This window comes from Microtus oregoni, unplaced genomic scaffold (assembly GCF_018167655.1).
Source record: "Microtus oregoni isolate MIOR12 unplaced genomic scaffold, Mior012 000056F_ref0000123, whole genome shotgun sequence".
NCBI classification, from domain to species: Eukaryota; Metazoa; Chordata; class Mammalia; order Rodentia; family Cricetidae; genus Microtus; species Microtus oregoni.
In genome coordinates this window covers 1,612,647-1,624,920 of record NW_024543832.1, presented here as the reverse complement: position 1 = coordinate 1,624,920, position 12,274 = coordinate 1,612,647, and positions in this window count along the sequence as shown.

Sequence of the window (12,274 nt, the reverse complement as noted above, 5' to 3'; positions counted from 1 at the left end):
GTATAGAATGTACAGGCTCCAGTTATGGGAGCATCACGGATGTTTCGAGGAAGGATCCAAGAAGTTCTCTTTATGAATTTAAGCCTCTTGCTTTTTGGATAGTTGTTATTAATGTCTCCCAAAAAATTAGCACAAGCTCTTTGCCATGGTTCATTATCTTCCCATAATTTCTTTAGTTCATCAGCACTATAATTTCTCCTGGATCTATGCCTGCTAGTTGACAAAGATTCAGCTTGCCTTTTATAATTAACTCAGAGACTTTTTCCACATAAGTTTTCAGTTTCTTACTTGGTTTTATGTGGTAAAATGATCCATTCCAAGATAATATCATCTCTCTGCATTAAAATTCTTTTAGGAGCAATTTTTGCTGGTAGTATGACGAGAATACAATCGAGCTCTGGATTCACCCTGTCCACATGTGCCTGTTGTAATTTTTCCTCAATCGTTGTCAGTTCCTTTTCTGCTTCAGCTGTTAATTCTCTGGGACTGTTTAAATCTTTGTCACCATCCAAGGTTTTGTTCAAATGAATTATTAGATCAGGTGTTATCCCAATAGCTGGTCGTAGACTGGAAATGTCCCCTAACAGTCTTTGAAAGTCATTAAGAGTCTGTAGGTGATCTCTCCTAATCTGTGCTTTTTGTGTCTTAATTTTTTGCAAACCTATTTTATAACCTAAATAATTAACAGAATCTCCCTTCTGAATCTTTTCAGGAGCGATTTGCAATCCCCATTTAGGTAAAAGTGTCTTTATTTCTTCAAACAGTCTGTTCAAGTTATCCATGTTTGAATCGGATAACAAAATGTGGTCCATGAAATGGTGTACTATAGATTTGGGAAATTTCATGCTTATTATTTGCAATGGTTGGTTCACAAAATATTGGCACAGGGAGGGGCTATTTAACATACCCTGGGGGAGGACGGCCCAGTGGTACCTCCTCGAAGGTTGAGAATTGTTATAAGTAGGCACTGTGAAGGCAAATTTTTCTCTATCTTCTTTGAGCAAAGGTATAGTGAAAAAAACAATCCTTTAAATCAATAACTATGAGAGGCCATCCTTTTTGTAATAAAGAGGGCAAAGGAATTCCAGATTGTACAGGGCCCATAGGTTGAATAACCTTGTTGATGGCCCTGAGATCTGTCACCATTCTCCATTTACCTGATTTTTTCTTAACCACAAATACAGGAGAATTCCAAGGGCTGGTAGATTCTTCTATATGTCCAGCATCTAATTGTTCTTGTACCAGCTGTTTTAAAGCCTGTAACTTTTCCTCAGCTAAAGGCCATTGCTTTGTCCATATTGGTTTCTCAGTCAACCATTTTAGAGGCAAGGCTGTTGGTATCTCTGAAGGGACATCAATTGCTTGTTCTTGTACAGCCCGAATGGCCGGTTTTCTCCGTTTGTAATATCTTTTAATATTATTCTCAGAAATATAGGCTCTAGATTTAGCAGGAATGTTAATTTCGGTATTCCATTGTTGTAATAGGTCACGACCCCATAAATTCATTGCGATATTGGCTACATATGGCCTTAGTTTTCCTATTTGACCTTCTGGCCCTATACATTCAGCACATCTCATGCTCTGCCTTACTCGAGATAGGGTTCCAATTCCCAGGAGCTGAACATTTACATTCTGAAGAGGCCAATACGGATGCCAAGATTGTGGGGTAATGATACTTACATCAGCACCTGTGTCCAGCAGGCCAGTAATAAAAATGCCATTTATTCACACTCTCAGATTAAGTCTTTGATCATTTATAGAAGTTTGCCAAAACACACGTAACTTAACTTTCTGATCATTATTGCTTGTCACAGTAGGCATGGGGCTTCCTAATTGTCCTGACGAGGCACGTTCTCTGCAGAAACTGGAAATGACTGAACCATGTTTGCCATGGGTGCCTGTGAGGCCCCCCTCTCACGTTTCCTGTCTGTATCAGGTTGACTTGTCTATTTCTTGTAGACCTGCATTCATTTGTCCAATGTCTGCCTTTTCCACATCTTCTACATGAACCTGAAAGCTGAGTCCTCCTATTTATGTTATTTCTAGAAGATGCATTATTATTATTTCTGAAAATCCATTGTCTACAATTCCTTTTCATATGACCCTTTTGCCACAATTAAAACATTTGGTATTCTGGTGTCTCCTTTTACCATTGGAAATTGCTTCTTCTACCCATGCTTCAGTGCCATAATCAAATGTATCAACATTCAGTGTATTCAAGTCCCATTCTTCCAAGGGTGCTGATCTGAACTTTAAAGGCCCCAAAATACTTTTGCATTCCACATTTGCATTTCCATAAGCCAAAAACTCAATCATTATATCTTGCTTCTGGGTCAGATATTCCTATTTGTACATCCCTAGTTAGTCTTTGTTAAAAGTCACTAAAGGGTTCTCTCTGTCCCTGTTTAACTCTGACAAATGATTCCATTCTCTGTCCTGGGTCTTGTACCCTGTTCCAGGCCCTTAAGGTTGCTGTAGTTCACATGGAGAGTGCGTTTTCATCCAAATTAGCTTGTTCCTGAGTGTCAGAAAAGAGCCCTTCACCTAGAATTTTATCTAGGGAAATGTCAATTCCCTTTGCTTTTTCCTGCAGTTCTAAAAATCTAGCCTCTTGTCTGAATAAGCATTTCCATTTCAATTGCAGTCCACTCTCAAGTACTGCAGAGCTCAGCTGGAGCCAGTCCAAGGGGGTTGCTCTGCTTGTCGTGGCCCAAGATTTTAGCATCTCTTTAACAATAGAGGCTTGCATCCCAAAAGTCATGACAGCCTGTTTAATTTCTTTGAGATCATTCATACGGACAGGCTCCCATGTATCCTCCTTGATGACCCTAGAGTTTTTGGAACCAATCACCTTCTCTGTTGTTATTACTGGAAAGGCAGTTAGAACTTTGTGGAAATTTTCCCGGAGATATTTTCACACAGATGTAGTTAATATTTGCCTTTCTACCCTTTGCTCTTCTTCATCAGAATTTAGAAATTCCTCAATCTTTTCAATTCTATTCACCATTGCCTTCTGCAATGTCTGAATCTCCTGTCCAGAATTATGTTCCAAAGCCTTCATTTAGGATTCTAAAGTATGAAGTTTGTTCATTAGAGATAACACCTCATCTTTGGACATAATTTTTATGGCATAAACCGTGCCTTCTTGTATTGACAATCTTTCTGTCAATCTGTCATAAGCTTTAGACAAAATCCGATTGTGACATTCAGCAGTTTTGATTCTCTCAGTTAATGTTTCAGTTCCTACAGAAAGGGACTGTAGCTTACGATCCAAATCAGCTTTTCCCTCTTCCATAGTAATGAATTTCTCCTTAATATCAGCCACTAATGTTTCAGTTCCTTCAGAAAGGGAATGAAGCTTATGATCCAAATCAGCTGTTCCCTCTTTCATAGTAATGAATTTCTCCTTAACATCAGCCTGTACCTTTTTTAAATTTTGCTCAGTTGATCAAGTCATGTTAATCAAAGATCTGTTCTCTTCCTGGAGAACTTCAAACTGATTCTTGAGAAGATTGTTGTCATCCTCAATTGTTTTTAAGCATTCAATCTCTGCCTTAAGAATCCTGGATTCATCTCATAAAGACTTTATCATATTTCTATTATCAAACCATTTAGTGACAATGAATGTAGCGGCGTAAACGAATGCAGACAGAGTGTAAAAATATATATATATAGCTTTAATGTAGAAATAGACTTACAGAACCACCGTTCCCGCGGAGACCAGGAAAGCAGAAGCGAGCGCTCGGAGCTTGCTTGCCAAATTTATAGGCAGACATTAGCCCGAGGCGAACACGCCCCTTAAGGGGCAGGACTTATCCCTACATCTCCCCTTTTTGTCTAAATAAGACAGAACTAAACCAAATACAACTACATACAATAACAACAAATAATAAATACAACAAACAATATTGAGAACGAAAGCTTTGCTAAACATTCTATCTCAAGAAGTCCAAATAATGTAAAGAGTAACTACAATTATATAATCTTCAACTCAGTCAAAGATCTGAGAAGGGAATAAACACTACTCAACAAACGAGATATATCCAAAATGTGCAACAATTGACAGAGACAACTGACTACCTGGGCAATCACCCAAAGTCTCGTTTGCAACGTTGAGTCAACCAATTTTGGCTAAGGCCTAACATAACTGACATACCATTATTAAAGGCAAGGAACTTTTCAAAACTATCTTACCCTGTCTTGGCAGGATATGACAGTCCTGTTTTATCCATTGATGCACGCTCTGTATCTGTGTCAGTGGTTGAGGTATGGGCATTTCTTTGCCCAAAGGCCAGTTCTGCCAAATAGAAAGGCTCCAGGTGGAGTGTTTTTGGTGCTCAACATTCTCTCGGGAATAGAGCGGTGTTGCCAGGAGCAATTGTGTCTCACTATCATGAAACTCTGAGTTAGATTAAAGGCCATTTTCTACAGCTCTTTGAAGAGGTTGAAGATTATCTATCTATACTGAGTATAATCTCTATATATCTAAAAACCTGATTAGTCTAATTATAAATGACAAACTTAGATGACAATTAGTCTATATAATTCTCAATATCTATCTAACTTAAAGACTAAGACAATAAACGACTGTGAAACAAATGAGGACAATGACCTCCAAATATAAACAATGTACATATATACATTGCAGTAGGTAAATATATATCAATACACAAATATTATATAAGTATCTTAATCAGAGGTAGAAATGTACACTGCAATGTGGTAAATATATACAATATATATATATATATATATATATATCAATACAATATATGTCAATACATAAAAATGTTTTAAACAGAGGTAGAAACATGCATGTGTACAATAGTCAATATAATTTAACTTTGTATCAATATACAAGAATCTATACCAATATATTTGTCTATTATCCCATCATCCCTCTTTTTTTTTTTTCGAAATGATCCCTGAGCTTATAAAATTCCTCCCCCAACCCTCAATCATATACTAATTATAATCAACCCCTAAATAATGTCCCTAAACCCAAGGGCAAACTTTACTGGGAGAGGGGACGTCGTTCTCTAGAATTACTTCCAGCTGTCATGGGGGCGACGTTCTTTCTGGGGGATCCTGTGAAAGTAAAATGATGGTTAAATTTCAAGATAATGTCTTTTAAAATTGCAAATAGTCTCTGAGTATTTTCATGCAGGTCTGGCCAAAATGTTGTATAAGATGTGCACCATTTCAGCTAACCAAGTTGGAACTGTCTTGTGCAGCTGGTACCCAAAGCAGGTCTTGTAGTAGCGCTATCAGTATCATGACGTCATATCAACCAGGTGGAGTTGTTGTTATGGGGCCCCATCTTCTTCCTGGAAACTTCAAATGTCACTTCAGGAAAAACTCATTGTTCATTATGAAAAACTTAAACCTTAATCATATAGACATATATAGACATATATATATATATATATATATATATATATATATATTCAATGAAAGATATGATAGATATATTCAATGAAAAGTATGATAGATATGAAGAAAAGCAAAGATGTTTTCTAAACTCATATTTCTTTCTGTCCCATATCATGGCTCTTGACATGAGACAGAAACTCCAGAAACTCTGGGTTTTTCTCTTACTAACAGGCTTGGAATTGGAGAGGGACTGATCCAGAGTCCAACTTCAAAACCAGCTTTATAAATTTAGAAATATGGTTTAATATTACTTACACAACCCATTCAGTTGTCTTGATGTTTCCTATTGGGCAGGTATTTTTCCATCTGTCAATATCCAAACATCCAGGGTCCCTTGAATTTCTCAACGATGAGTGTTTTCCTGTGGAGATAAGAACAGAACCCTGCCCCCATTCTATATGTTTTTCTTACCACCTGTATGAATATCATCGTTGTGGATGAGTTGTCATTTCTCCTTTCCAAGAGGTTTCTCCTCTTCAAATCGAAACTTTATTAATTTTGATGGTATCCACAATTTTTCTTCTCCTGTGGAAACAAGAGCAAAACCCCTTCCCCAACGTAGCACATCTCCTGGCTTCCACTGAGAGGTCAGCACATCTTTGAAATAAATCGGTTGATTTAGTTCAGCAGACTTTTCCATTATCCAATGTCTTTCTGCTGCTGTCGTTCCTTTCTCATTAGCGTTAAGAAAATTCAAGGTTAATAAAGCATTATGTAATCTATTTCTGGGGGTATTTTCAGTCCCTTTCTGTTTGTTCAGCATATCCTTTATAGTACGATTTGATCTTTCTATAACTGCCTGACCTGTAGGATTTTTTGGTATACCTGTAATGTGTTTTATATTATAATAATCAAAAAAGCGTTTCATTTTCTTAGATACATATGCTGGACCATTATCTGTCTTTATTTGCGCAGGTATACCCATGATGGCCATAACTTCCAATAAATGTGTGATTACTGAATCAGCCTTTTCTGAGCTCAGGCCAGTAGCCCATTGAAAACCTGAATACGTGTCTATGGTGTGGTGTACATATTTTAATTTGCCAAATTCTGCAAAGTGGAACACATCCATCTGCCAGATTTCATTCCTTTGGGTGCCCTTTGGATTAGCCCCTGCAGGCCGTGGTGTTTGGTTATAGAAAGAGCAAGTACGGCATTTCTTTACAATCTCCTTAGCTTGTTGCCATCTAATTGAAAACTCTTTCTTCAAACCTTTGCTATTAACATGATGTTTTTTATGAAATTCAGAGGCTTGTAGCACACTACCAATCAATAATTGATCAATTTCTGCATTACCTTGTGCTAGAGGACCTGGCAGACCCGTATGGGATCGGATGTGTGTTATGTACATAGGGCAAAGCCTGTTCCTGATCAAATCTTGAACCTGGAGGAACAATGAGGTTAGTTCAGTATCATCAGGTATAAATTCAGCAGTTTCAATATGTAAAATAACTCTTTCTGCGTATTGTGAATCTGTAACTATATTAATAGGTTCTTTAAAATCCCTTAGCACCATAAGAATGGCATATAATTCCGCCTTCTGGACAGAATTATACGGACTTTGTTCCACCTTATCCAAGTCTTCTGATTTGTAACCTGCCTTCCCTGATTTATTGGCATCAGTATAGAATGTACGGGCTCCAGTTATTGGAGCATCACGGACGATTCGAGGAAGAATCCAAGAGGTTCTCTTTATGAAGTTAAGCCTCTTGCTTTTTGGATAGTTGTTATTAATGTCTCCCAAAAAATTAGCACAAGCTCTTTGCCATGGTTCATTATCTTCCCATAATTTCTTTAGTTCATCAGCAGTGAAAGGCACTATAATTTCTGCTGGGTCTATGCCTGCTAGTTGACGAAGTCTCAGCTTGCCTTTTATAATTAACTCAGAGACTTTTTCCACATAAGTTTTCAATTTCTTACTTGGTTTATGTGGTAAAAAGATCCATTCCAAAATAATATCATCTCTCTGCATTAAAATTCCTGTAGGAGAAATTTTTGATGGTAGTATGACGAGAATACAATCGAGCTCTGGATTCACCCTGTCCACATGTGCCTGTTGTAATTTTTCCTCAATCATTGTCAGTTCCTTTTCTGCTTCAGCTGTTAATTCTCTGGGACTGTTTAAATCTTTATCACCATCCAAGGTTTTGTTCAAATGAATTATTAAATCAGGTGTTATTCCAATAGCTGGTCGTAGACTGGAAATATCTCCTAACAGTCTTTGAAAGTCATTAAGAGTCCGTAGGCGATCTCTCCTAATTTGTGCTTTTTGTGTCTTAATTTTTTGCAAACCTATTTTATAACCTAAATAATTAACAGAATCTCCCTTCTGAATCTTTTCAGGAGCTAATTGCAATCCCCATTTAGCTAAAAGTATCTTTATTTCTTCAAACAGTCTATTCAAGGTATCCATGTTTGAATCGGATAACAAGATGTCGTCCATGTAATGGTATACTATAGATTTGGGAAATTTCTTGCGTATTATTTGCAATGGTTGGTTCACAAAATATTGGCACAGGGAGGGGCTATTTAACATACCCTGGGGGAGAACGGTCCAGTGGTACCTCCTCGAAGGTTGAGAATTGTTATAAGTAGGCACTGTGAAGGCAAATTTTTCTCTATCTTCTTTTTGCAAAGGTATAGTGAAAAAACAATCCTTTAAATCAATAACTATGAGAGGCCATCCTTTTGGTAATAAAGAGGGCAAAGGAATTCCAGATTGCAGAGGGCCCATAGGTTGAATAACCTTGTTGATGGCCCTGAGATCTGTCACCATTCTCCATTTACCTGATTTTTTCTTAACCACAAATACAGGAGAATTCCAAGGGCTGGTAGATTCTTCTATATGTCCAGCATCTAATTGTTCTTGTACCAGCTGTTTTAAAGCCTGTAACTTTTCCTTAGCTAAAGGCCATTGCTTTGTCCATATTGGTTTCTCAGTCAACCATTTTAGAGGCAAGGCTGTTGGTATCTCTGAAGGGACATCAATTGCTTGTTCTTGTACAGCCCGAATGGCCGGTTTTCTCCGTTTGTAATATCTTTTAATATTATTCTCAGAAATATAGGCTCTAGATTTAGCAGGAATGTTAATTTCAGTATTCCATTGTTGTAATAGGTCACAACCCCATAAATTCATTGCGATATTGGCTACATATGGCTTTAATTTTCCTATTTGTCCCTCTGGCCCTATACATTCAACCCATCTCGTGCTCTGCCTTACTCGAGATAGGGTTCCAATTCCCAGGAGCTGAACATTTACATTCTGAAGAGGCCAATACGGATGCCAAGATTCTGGGGTAATGATACTTACATCAGCACCTGTGTCCAGCAGGCCAGTAATAAAAATGCCATTTACACACACTCTCAGTTTAGGTCTTTGATCATTTATAGAAGTTTGCCAAAACACACGTAACTTGTCTTTCTGATCATTATTGCTTGTAACAGTAGGCATGGGGCTTCCTAATTGTCCTGATGAGGCACGTTCTCTGCAGAAACTGGATATGACTGAACCATGTTTGCCATGGGGGCCTGTGAGGCCCCCCCTCTCACGTTTCCCGACTGTATCAGGTTGCCTTGTCTATCTCTTGTAGACCTGCATTCATTCGTCCAATGTCTCCCCTTTCCACATCTTCTACATAAACCTGAAGGCTGAGTCCTCCTATTTCTGTTATTTCTAGAAGATGCATTATTATTATTTCTGAAAGATGCATTATTATTATTATTATTATTATTATTATTATTATTTCTGAAAATCCGTTGTCTACAATTCCTTTTAATATGACCCATTTTTCCACAATTAAAACATTTGGTATTCTGGTGTCTCCTTTTACCATTGGAAATTGCTTCTTCTACCCATGCTTCAGTGCCATAATCAAATGTATCAACATTGAGTGTATGCGAGACCCATTCTTCCAACGGCGCTTATCTGAGCTTTAAAGGACCCAAAATCCTTTTGCATTCCATATTTGCATTTTCATAAGCCAAAGACTCAATCATTATACATCTTGCTTCTGGGTCAGATATTCCTATTTGTACAGCCTTAGTTAATCTTTGTAAAAAGTCACTAAAGGGTTCTCTCTGACCCTGTTTAACTCTGACAAATGATTCCATTCTCTGTCCTGGGTCTTGTACCCTGTCCCAAGCCCTTAAGGCTGCTGTAGTACACATGGAGAGTGTGTTTTCATCCAAATTAGCTTGTTCCTGAGGATCGGAAAAGAGCCCTTCACCTAGAATTTGATCTAGGGAAATGTCAATTCCCTTCGCTTTTTCCTGCTGTTCTAAGAGTCTAGCCTCTTGCCTGAATAAGCATTTCCATTTCAATTGCGGTCCACTCTCGAGTACCGCAGAGCTCAGCTGGAGCCAGTCTGAGGGGGTTGCTCTGCTTGTCGTGGCCCAAGATCTTAGCATCTCTTTAACAAAAGAGGCTTGCATCCCAAAAGTCATGACAGCCTGTTTTATTTCCTTGAGATCATTCATACGCACAGGCTCCCATGTATCCTCCTTGATGACCCTAGGGTTTTTGGAACCAATCACCTTCTCTGTTGTTATTACTGGAAAGGCAGGTAGAGCTGTAGGTAGAGCTTTGTGGAAATTGTTCCGGAGAGACTTACCCACAGATGTAGTTAAAATTTGCCTTTCTACCCTTTGATCTTCCTCATCAGAATTTAGAAATTCCTCAATCTTTTCAATTCTATTCACCATTGCCTTCTGCAATGTCTGAATCTCCTGTCCAGAATTATGTTCCAAAGCCTTCATTGAGGATTCTAAAGTATGAAGTTTGTCCGTTAGAGATAACATCTCATCTTTGGACATAATTTTTATGGCATAAACCGTGCCTTCTTGTATTGACAATCTTTCCGTCAATCTGTCATAAGCTTTAGACAAAATCCGATTGTCACATTCAGCAGTTTTGATTCTCTCAGTTAATGTTTCATTTCCTACAGAAAGGGACTGAATCTTATGGTCCAGATCAGCTGTTCCCTCTTCCATAGTAATGAATTTCTCCTTAACATCAGCCTGAAGAACTTCAACCTGATTCTTGAGAAGATTGTTATCAGCCTGGAGAACTTCAACCTGATTCTTGAGAAGATTGTTATCAGTCTGGAGAACTTCAACCTGATTCTTGAGAAGATTGTTATCAGCCTGGAGAACTTCACACTGATTCTTGAGAAGATTGTTATCAGCCTGGAGAACTTCAAACTGATTCTTGAGAAGATTGTTGTCATTCTCAATTGTTTTTAAGCGTTCAATCTCTACCTTAAGAATCCTGGATTCGTCTCGTAAAGACTTTATCATATTTCTATTATCAAACCATTTGGTGCCAATGAAAACTACGAATCCCAGAAGGATCCATATATGTGGGGTGATAGACACCTCTTGTAAAATCTCCCACATGGTACAATTAAAAAAATCATTAAATTCTTGAACAGTAATGTGTTCAGACATTTTATTTATAAAAGAATTTTTTTTTACCTGCAATGATCGGTTCCTGCCAGTGGTGGTCTCTGTGTTTTTGGAGCCTGTCCTAGAACTAGCTCTTGTAGACCAGGCTGGCCTTGAACTCACAGAGATCCGCCTGTCTCTGCCTCCCAAGTGCTGGGATTGAAGGCGTGCACTACCAAGGCCTGGCAGGCCTCAAACTCACAGAGATCTGCCTGCCTCTGCTTCCCAAGTGCTGGGATTAAAGGCGTGCTCTACCACTGCCTGGCCGGCCTCAAACTTGTGATCCTCCTGCCTCTGCCTCCTTCAGCAAATCCTACCGGCGTGGGCCACCACAACCGGCCAAGTCACTTTGTAACAGACCAAATCTGACGCTGTGGCAGCTTTTGTTGCAAAACCGCAAGTACTTGAGCTTCTGCTAATTCAGGCAGTGGGGTTCCGCTGCTAAACTTAGCCAAGGCAGGCAGAATGGGCCTGTGTCGCCGAGTGTGTCTCGGACTCGGCAGTGGGGCCGGAGTCACGAACTGGAAAACAGCACCCGGGAGGGTGCTGTGTTAGCTAGAGGGCTACCCGCTTGAGTCGGGGGCAAAATAGCCATACGTTGGACGCCAAAATGTAGCGGCGTAAACGAATGCAGACAGAGTGTAAAAATATATATATATAGCTTTAATGTAGAAATAGACTTACAGAACCACCGTTCCCGCGGAGACCAGGAAAGCAGAAGCGAGTGCTCGGAGCTTGCTTGCCAAATTTATAGGCAGACATTAGCCCGAGGCGAACACGCCCCTTAAGGGGCGGGACTTATCCCTACAAATGAAAACTACGAATCCCAGAAGGATCCATAGATGTGGGGTGATAGACACCTCTTGTTAAATCTCCCACATGGTACAATAAAAAAACTGTTAAATCCTTGAATAGTAAAGTGTTCAGACATCTTATTTATAAAAGAAAATTTTTTACCTGCAATGATCGGTTCCTGCCAGTGGTGGTCTCTGTGTTTTTGGAGCCTGTCCTAGAACTAGCTCTTGTAGACCATGCTGGCCTAGAACCCACAGAGATCCGCCTGTCTCTGCCTCCCAATTGCTGGGATTAAAGGCGTGCGCCACCACGGCCTGGCCGGCCTCAAACTTACAGAGATCGCTTGCCTCTGCTTCCCAAGTGCTGGAATTAAAGGTCTGTGCCACCACCGCCCGGCTAAGTCACTTTGTATCAGACCAAATCTGCTGCTGTGGCAGCTTTTGTTGCAAAACTGCAGGTACTTGATCTTCCACTAATTCAGGCAGTGGAATTCTGCTGCAAACTTAGCCAAGGCAGGCAGGGAGGAGTTAATTGGTCTGGTGAGCAGGTGGGGCAGAATGGGCCTGTATGGCCAAGTGTGTCTCAGACTCAGCACTGGGGCCCG